The 9,596-nt window shown below is 41.5% G+C and overlaps 1 non-coding gene across 1 annotated transcript; it reads right to left on the bottom strand.

The window, feature by feature from the left end:
- Positions 1-499: 499 nt before the first annotated feature.
- Positions 500-603, bottom strand: LOC112793301 (small nucleolar RNA R71). The gene has a single exon (XR_003197999.1). It is a non-coding gene; the product is annotated as a small nucleolar RNA R71 (small nucleolar RNA).
- Positions 604-9,596: the final 8,993 nt, after the last annotated feature.

Here is a 9,596-nt window from a genome sequence, read left to right as displayed (position 1 = left end):
AGAGAGTCGTTGGTGCTGAGGAAGAGGAGGAGTATTTTGAAACAGACATGGAGGAGAATATGGAGAACCACCATGAGAAGAAGCTCACAACCATGCCAGAGAAGGCCCAGTGAATCATGCTGGACAAGAGAGAAGAGTTCTAGGCTCTTACATCAACCCAAACCCAGGAAATTGTGGAAGTAGCATTCAAAAGCCAACCATACAGGCCAATAACTTTGAACTAAAGCCCCAGCTCATCATCCTCGTTCAGAACAACTGTGCATTCGGAGGAAGCGCCCAAGAAGACCCCAATCAACATTTAACCACCTTCCTAAGGATATGTGATACTGTGACGTCTAATGGTGTTCATCCTGACACCTATAGACTGCTTTTGTTTCCTTTTTCACTCAGGGATAAAGCATCTAAATGGCTAGAATCTTTTTCGAAAGAGAGTTTAACAACGCGGGAGGATGTGGTAAACAAATTCTTGGCGAGATTCTACCCTCCTCAAAGAATCAATAAGTTGAGAACTGAGGTACAAACCTTCAGGCAACAAGATGGTGAAACTCTCTATGAGGCATGAGAGAGGTTTAAGGACTTAACAAGAAGGTGCCCACCAGACATGTTCAATGAATGGGTGCAATTATACATTTTCTATGAGGGTCTTTCTTATGAATCAAAGAAAGCAGTAGACCACTCATCCGGGGGATCTCTAAATAAGGAAAGACATTGAAGAAGCTATAAATGTCTTCGATACTGTAGCTGAGAATGACTACTTCTATGCTTCTGAAAGGAGCAACACTCGAGGAGTGATGGAGCTAAACCATATGGATGTACTGCTGGCTCAAAACAAGATGATCACCAAGTAGTTAGCTGACCTTAACAAGAAGATGGAAGAGAACCAAGTTGCACAGTCACCACTTCATCATCAGCTTAAGAAGGAGTAATACAGAGGAAGAGAGTGACTGGGAACAAGCCAACTATGTTGGGAACTCACCTAGGCCGGCCATGATCCATACTCCAAATTTATCCTGGTTAGAAGAACCGCCCAAACTTTGGGTGGGAAATCACAAGATTAAGGCCAAGATTAGAGACGTCACAACCCAAAACAATGTAACTCACCAACATTCCACATAGAGATCATATCAACACCACCCAACAGTACCTCTCAACATCCATATCAAAACTAAAGTGGCCCTTCTCACCCCTCCCACCTCAATCACCTCACCATTCGAAGATAGACTCTCAAATTGAGACTCTACTGAGTTATGCAGGAGTCCAGACAACAGAGTATTCAAGGATTGAAGTGCGAGCTAATATCAAAAACTAGGGAGACCCATCAAACGGCTGGAGTCTCAAGTGGGCATCTTCTCTCCCGCAGATTCCCCAGCTACTGATAGTTTCTCCCAAGTGACAGAGAAAACCGGAGGGTGAAGCAAAGAAGTAAGATGGCGAGATGCAAAATGCGTCACTTAGTTGAGGGAGTGGGAAGAACTGAAACAAACCATTAGAACACTCTCAGGATATATCCAGTAGAGAAGCAAGAAAGGGTGACCAAGAACAACTCACACAAAGAAGGTAAGGAGAAGGGATTCTGAACCCATATGCACCTTTTTCCCCAAAGACTCAAGGGGGGTGTAAAAGGAAGTGTACTCAAAGTTCCCTTGACATGTTTGCATCTCTCCTGTAAACCATACCATTCATCAAGGCTCTCCAAGAAATCCCTCATACATTAAGTGTATGAAAGAGCTGCTGACCAAGAAAATAATTAGGAAGGAAACAATAGTGATGAATAAGGAGTGCAGTCTCATCAAAAGAGTTTCTACAAAAGAGGACCCAGGGAGTTTTCATATCCCTTGTGCTATAGGAGAAAAAGGATTGATAAGGGACCTGTGACGAGTAGCGATCAACTTATGCTTTATCCTATGAAGAGCTTCAGTAATGAGCTACGCCTCTTATTCAATTGTGATCACAAGTTGGCTGTAAGGGAAACCTCAAATTGTTATCTTGGAGATGGAAGAGAGTCACCTCCATCCAATCATATTGGGAAGACCATTCCTAGCCACAGCTAGAGCACTTATAGATGTGGAGCGAGGGAGAGCTAATACTGAAGATACATGATGAACAACTTACCTTCAATGTCTTCAAACCCTCACAAGAAGTAGATCAAGAAAACAAGAAATCAAGGGAGGATCACAATAAGGCATTGGTGGAAGAAACAAGAACAGAAGCACAAACAATACACCTGAGAATCCCTTTGGTTGACAAACAATACAATCAGAAGGCACAACAGCTAAGGGAAACCCAAGAGGAGCTAAACTCACCGGAGTCACAGACCAGCAACAAATTTCCATGGAAAAAAGAGGCCACAAGGAGCAGGTAGCATTAAAAGAAATAAGGAAGAAGGCACCAAGGGGATGGAGGAACAAGAAGATCTCTACAGAGGATTTCTCTCCAGGAGATGAAGTAATCTCTACTTATTTCCTATCTATCCCACCTCATCTCCCCACCATTCCATCTCAGCTACCTCAAGTGTACACCATCAACAGATTTCTCTCCTTGGAACATGTGAAGATTCTTAATAAACCCAACTGAGATAGATTCACTGCGAGAGGGGAAGATTTGAGACATTACCAACCACCTGACAAAGGCCAAACGTGAAGCTAATGACGCTAAAGAAGTGCTTCATGGGAGGCAACCCATGTTTTATATCCTTTCCTTTAGACCTTTAATAGTAGTTAATAAAGCAAGGTTCATGAATTCCAAATCAACCTTGACAAACACTTAGATGAACCCTTGTATGCAACATATAGTGAACAAGTTTGGTGTTCAAGGCATATTAAGAGGGCATGAACACAATTGATATCATGTCAATCTTAAGAGCCTTAATCCACTCTTTCTACACTACATGCTCACAAACTAAGTTTGATGTCACCAATGTTGCATACATGAACACTCCATCAGTAGGTTGGGTTACATTCATGAATAGCATTTAGTTATTTAAAAACAAAAAAATTTAAAAAGTAGTTATTCCACTCTCTAACTTTTTCCGCCACCATTCAAACTCATTTTTTTTCCTTTATCTTGTAGGAGAAATGAAGGGAAGATTGGATGAAATTGATGGGACAAAATGAAGAAGGGGGTTCGGCCACTTCATAAAGGGGGACTATACACACGTCTTCAAGGAGTACCTTGGGAAGTGTTGCCATGCAATATTGGAGAAGGATATCCTTGGAAACTGAACCAATCACTTCATAAAAGTGGTGATCCTTGTGCTCATTTCATGCCAAACCCCAACCGTCCAACCAATCACTTCATACAAAGTAATGATCCTTGTGCCCACCCCATCAGCGTGCTTAATGAAGGACGACAACTACACAGGGAAGAATTCAACATAAACACTCAGGCCAAGTTGACTTATGTGGCTGGGCATATGCATAATTTGCACTCTGTGATCCCAAGGTATGATACAGTTCACAAAGACCTAACAGAACAAGAGGAGGGAAAGGTGAAACAACAGAAGGAAACATTGAAGAAGAAGATGGAAGATGCTGGCTTCTGGAAAAAGTTAATCGGGAAGCGTAAAGGAAATGGGGATTCGAGCAATCAAGAAAGACACAAAGAGGACAAATAAGAGAGAGATCATGGGCATCCCCATGAGTAAAAGGTGGCGGATTCCCTTTCCCTTTTCTTTCTTTCAAGCCTAAAATAAGGAAGATCATGTATGAAATAGAACATGCATCCATAGTAGCTTAGGAATTTTCAATTCTGTCTTTAAGATTTCATTGCTTAAGTCTATGTGTGCTAGTCTAAGTTTCCTGTTTTCATTTTTATCTTGCTTAAATGCATGCTTGTCCCTTAAGCTAAATAAAAGAAAATGTTATGAAAAACCAGAGTGGGGTTCATCTTGTGAAGTAAGTTATCAATGTTTGTGGAGTGGTAATTGGTTAGCTAAGTTGGTCCACCAACAAGGTATATAGGCAACTAGATGTTCTGAATCCTATGCTTGAAGCACATTCTATAAGACTAGCTAAACAACAAGATCCTAATGAAAAAAGGGAAAAGAACAGTGAGAGTTCGAAAAAAAGAAAGAAAAAGAATAAGAAATAAAGCTAGGCACCAAGGGTTTAAATCTTGAAGCATGTGTCTGTGGTGTTCTTGTGCAAAGAATCTGCTTGGATGAATAAGTTCTCAGGAGTGCCTCATCACTTGGTAACTTGGGTTAACTAACCTGGGATTATCAACTGAAAATCCACTATCAAGAGCAACCTTGCTACAGAACACTTAGTAACCCAAAGAGGTGCTGGACACCAAGGCCTCAAGTAAAAGAAAATAACAAACCATATGCCTGTGGTGTGCATGTATGGGGGAGAGAGACTTGAGGGAGTAAGTCCTTAGGGGTGTTTCAACACCTAGCACCTTGAACCAACTGGTTCAGGAGTGTTGGCTGAAAGCTTATTTTAAAGAGTTGCCCCCTCACAGAGCACTTAGCCTAAGAATGCAATAAATCCTAAAAAGAAGGGGGAGATCAAGGAATAAGGATCTCATAGGATGCAATCAAGCAAGTACTCAAGAGCATGATAAGGACCTGAAAACCAGTAAAGGAATAAACCTAAGTTGCTATGCATGAAACCCCATAGACCAAGAAATTTACTTCTATAATAAGAACTTGTTTCTCTTGTTCTTTCATTCATCATTCTTATGTTTCAATACTTGCTTAGGGACAAGCAAGCTTTAAGTTTGGTGTTGTGATGCCAGGGCATCTTGGCCAGTTTCACTGACCTTTTTCTTTACTATCTTAGGGTAGTTTCATGCATTTTCTTAGTAAATAAGCAAGTTTTGGGTGAATATACACTTACATCTTGATTCAAGCAAGGGATGATGTGCCAACGTTAGTGACACAAACCTTTGTCACTGATGAGCGGATAATTTATACGCTTTTTGGCATTGTTTTTACATAGTTTTTAGTATGATTTAGTTAGTTTTTAGTATATTTTTATTAGTTTTTAATTAAAATTCACATTTATGGACTTTACTATAAGTTTGTGTGTTTTTTTGTGATTTCAGGTAATTTCTGGCTGAAATTGAGGGACTTGAGCAAAAATCAGATTCAGAGGTTGAAGAAGGACTGCAGATGCTGTTGGATTCTGACCTCCCTGCACTCAAAATGGATTTTCTGGAGCTACCGAACTCCAAATGGCGGGCTCTCAATTGCTTTGGAAGGTAGACATCCAGAGCTTTCCAGCAATATATAATAGTCCATACTTTGATTAAGAATAGATGACGTAAACCGGCATTGAACGCCAGTTCCATGCTGCATTCTGGAGTCAAACGCCAGAAACAGGTTGCAAAGTGGAGTTAAACGCCAGAAACAGATTACACTCTGGCGTTCAACTTCAAGAAAGACCTCTACACGTGTAAAGCTCAATGCTCAGCCCAAGCACACACCAAGTGGGCCCCGAAAGTGAATTTCTGCATCATTTACTCATTTCTGTAAACCCTAGTAACTAGTTTAGTATAAATAGGACTTTTTTACTATCTTTTGGATCATCTTTGATTAGTTTTTATGCTATCTTAGACTTTTGTGAGGGCTGGCCATTCGGCCCTGCCTGAACATTTATCACTTGTGTATTTTCAACGGTAGAGTTTCTACACACCATAGATTGAGGTGTGGAGCTCTGCTGTTCCTCAAAGATTAATGCAAAGTACTACTGTTTTTCTATTCAATTCAACTTATTCCTATTCTAAGATATCCATTCGCACCCAAAAACATGATGAATGTGATGATTATGTGACGCTCATCATCATTCTCACCTATGAACGCGTGCCTGACAAACACTCTCGTTCTACATGCAAACAAGCTAGAATGAATATCTCTTGGATATCTAATACGGAGGACCGAGTATGAGATATTAGAATCTTCGTGATATTAGAATCTTTCAGAATGGACCATCCTGGATATATTTTATGATGGTCTGTCTGAGCTATCAAAGATGTCACTGGACCATTCTGCAGGTGGATCTATTCACCTAAAGAAAACACTGCAGAAGCTCAAGAACTCATTGACATGGTTGCAAATAACCAGTTCATGTACACTTCTGAAAGGAATCCTGTGAATAATGGGACGCCTATGAGGAAGGGAGTTCTTGAAATTGATACTCTGAATGCCATATTGGCTCAGAATAAAATATTGACTCAGCAAGTCAATATGATCTCTCAGAGTCTGAATGGATTGAAGGAATCATCCAACAGTACTATAGAGGCATCTTCTGAAGGAGAAGCTTATGATCCTGAGAACCCTGCAATAGCAGAGTTGAATTACATGGGTGAACCCTATGGAAACACCTATAATCCTCATGGAGAAATCATCCAAATTTCTCATGGAAGGATCAACAAAAGCCTCAACAAGGCTTTAATAATGGTGGAAGAAACAGGTTTAATAATAGCAAGCCTTTTCCATCATCCACTCAGCAAAAGACAGAGAGTTCTGAGCAGACCCCATCTAGCTTGGCAAACATAGTCTCTGATCTATCTAAGGCCACTCTAAGTTTCATGAATGAAACAAGGTCCTCCATTAGAAATTTGGAAGCACAAGTGGGCCAGCTGAGTAAAAGGATCACTGAAACCCCTCCTAGTACTCTCCCAAGCAATATAGAAGAAAACCCAAAAGGAGAGTGCAAGGCCATTGAATTGATCATCATGGCCGAACCTACAAGGAAGGGAGAGGACGTGAACCTCAGTGAGGAAGACCTCCTGGGACGTCCAGAGATCAATAAGGAGTTTCCCTCTGAGGAACCAAAGGACTTTGAGGCTCATCTGGAGACCATAGAGATTCCATTAAACCTCCTTATGCCATTCATGAGCTCTGATGAATATTCTTCTTCTGAAGAGAATAAGGATGTTACTGAAGAGCAAGTTGCCAAGTACTTTGGTGCAATCATGAAGCTGAATGCCAAATTATTTGGTAATGAGACTTGGGAAGATGAACCTCCCTTGCTCACCAATGAACTGAGTGATCTGGATCAACTGAGATTGCCTCAGAAGAAACAGGATCCTGGAAAGTTCTTAATACCTTGTACCATAGGCACCATGACCTTTGAGAAGACTCTATGTGACCTTGGGTCAGGGATAAACCTCATGCCCCTCTCTGTAATGGAGAAACTGGGAATCTTTGAGGTGCAAGCTGCCAGAATCTCATTAGAGATGGCAGACAACTCAAGAAAACAGGCTTATGGACTAGTAGAGGACGTGTTAGTAAAGGTTGAAGGCCTTTACATCCCTGCTGATTTCATAATCCTAGACACTGGGAAGGATGAGGATGAATCCATCATCTTTGGAAGACCCTTCCTAGCCACAGCAAGAGCTGTGATTGATGTGGACAGAGAGAGTTGGTCCTTCAACTGAATGAGGGCTACCTTGTGTTTAAAACTCAAGGATCTCCTTCTGTAACCATGGAGAGGAAGCATGAAAAGCTTCTCTCACTGCAGAGTCAACCAAAGCCCCCACAGTCAAACTCTAAGTTTGGTGTTGGAGGCCACAACCAAACTCTAAGTTTGGTGTTGGGAGGTCCCAACCTTGCTCTGATTATCTGTGAGGCTCTATGAGAGCTCACTGTCAAGCTATTGACATTAAAGAAGCGCTTGTTGGGAGGCAACCTAATGTTATTTAATAATTTTTATTTTATTTTCTCTTTGTTATTTCATGTTTTATTAGGTTGATGATCATGTGGAGTCACAAAAACTACTGAAAAATCGAAAACAGAATGAAAAACAGCATTGAAAATAGCACACCCTAGAGGAAGGGCTTACTGGCGTTTAAACGCCAGTAAAGAGCATCTGGCTGGTGTTTAACGCCAGAACAGAGCATGAAACTGGCGTTAAATGCCAGAAACAAACAGCAATTTGGCGTTTAAATGCCAGCATTGCACCCAGAGAAAAGTTGGCGTTAAAAGCCAGAAACAAGCATCAGACTAGCGTTTAACGCCAGAAACATGCACCACACTGGCGTTCAATGCCAGAAACATGCTATAGACTGGCGTTGAACGCCCAAAACAAGCATGGAAGTGGCGTTTAACGCCAGAAACATGCTGCAGTCTGGCGTTAAACGCCAGGATTGCCTACAAAGGGCATTTACACGCCTAATAGGTGTAGGGATGAGAAATCCTCAAACACCTCAGGATCTGTGGACCCCACAGGATCCCCACCTACTTTTCCCATCACCTCTTTACCAATCACATCCATCCTCTCTTCCCCAAAAACCCCACCTACCTTTAAATTCAAAATAATTTTCCTCCAAACCCAACCCTAAATTGCCGAACCCTAAACCCCTCCCCACTCCTATATAAACCCCTCATTCCTCTTTATTTTCACACAACAAAACCCTCTCTTCTTCCCGTTGGCCGAAACCATCTCTCTCTCCCTCTCCTCCATTTTTCTTCTTCTTCTACTTCTTTCTTTCTTCTTTTGCTCGGGGACGAGCAACCATTTTAAGTTTGGTGTGGTAAAAGCATAGCTTTTTGTTTTTCCATAACCATTCATGGCACCTAAGGCCAGAGAAACCTCTAGAAAGAGGAAAGGGAAGGCAATTGCTTCCACCTCTGAGTCATGGGAGATGGAGAGATTCATCTCTAAGGTCCATCAAGACTACTTCTATGAAGTTGTGGCCAAGAAGAAAGTGATCCCTGAGGTTCTTTTCAAGCTCAAAAGGAATGAGTATCCGGAGATCTGACTTGAGATTCAAAAAAGAGGTTGGAAAGTTCTCACTAACCCTATTCAACAAGTCGGGATCTGGTGCGCAGAAATTGTGATTACACTTTGATTATGTAAAATTCATCGCTCTTTCTTTCCCTGGTAATGGCGCCAAAAAAACATGATGCCAATACCATGGTTCACAACTTCGCACAACTAACCAGCAAGTGCACTGGGTCGTCCAAGTAATACCTTACGTGAGTAAGGGTCGAATCCCACGGAGATTGTTGGTATGAAGCAAGCTATGGTCACCTTGTAAATCTCAGTCAGACGGATATAAAATAGTAATGGGGTTTTCAAAATTAATTACTAGAATAGGGATAGAAATACTTATGTAAATCACTGGTGAGAATTTCAGATAAGCGCATAGAGATGCTTTCATTCCTCTGAACCTCTGCTTTCCTGCTATCTTCATCCAATTAGTCTTACTCCTTTCCATGGCTGGCTTTATGTAATGCATCACCATTGTCAATGGCTACTTTCGGTCTTCTCTCGGGAAAATGATCCAAATGCCCTGTCACGGCACGGCTAATCGTCTGGAGGTATCACCCTTGTCAATGGTTATATCATATCCTCTCAGTGAAAATGGTCAACGCACCCTGTCACGGTACGGCTATTCATCTGTCGGTTCTCGATCATACTGGAATAGGATTTACTATCCTTTTGCGTCTGTCACTACGCCCAGCAATCGCGAGTTTGAAGCTCGTCACAGTCATTCAATCATTGAATCCTAGTCGGAATACCACAGACAAGGTTTAGACTTTCCATATTCTCTTGAATGCCGCCATCATTCTAGCTTACACCACGAAGATTCTGATTAAGAGATCTAATAGATACTCATTCAATCTAATGTAGAACGGAAGTGGTTGT

The sequence above is a fragment of the Arachis hypogaea genome, chromosome 3 (assembly GCF_003086295.3).
Source record: "Arachis hypogaea cultivar Tifrunner chromosome 3, arahy.Tifrunner.gnm2.J5K5, whole genome shotgun sequence".
NCBI lineage: Eukaryota > Viridiplantae > Streptophyta > Magnoliopsida > Fabales > Fabaceae > Arachis > Arachis hypogaea.
Note: the sequence above shows the minus strand (reverse complement) of the source record. Positions and strands in the feature narration are given on the sequence as shown.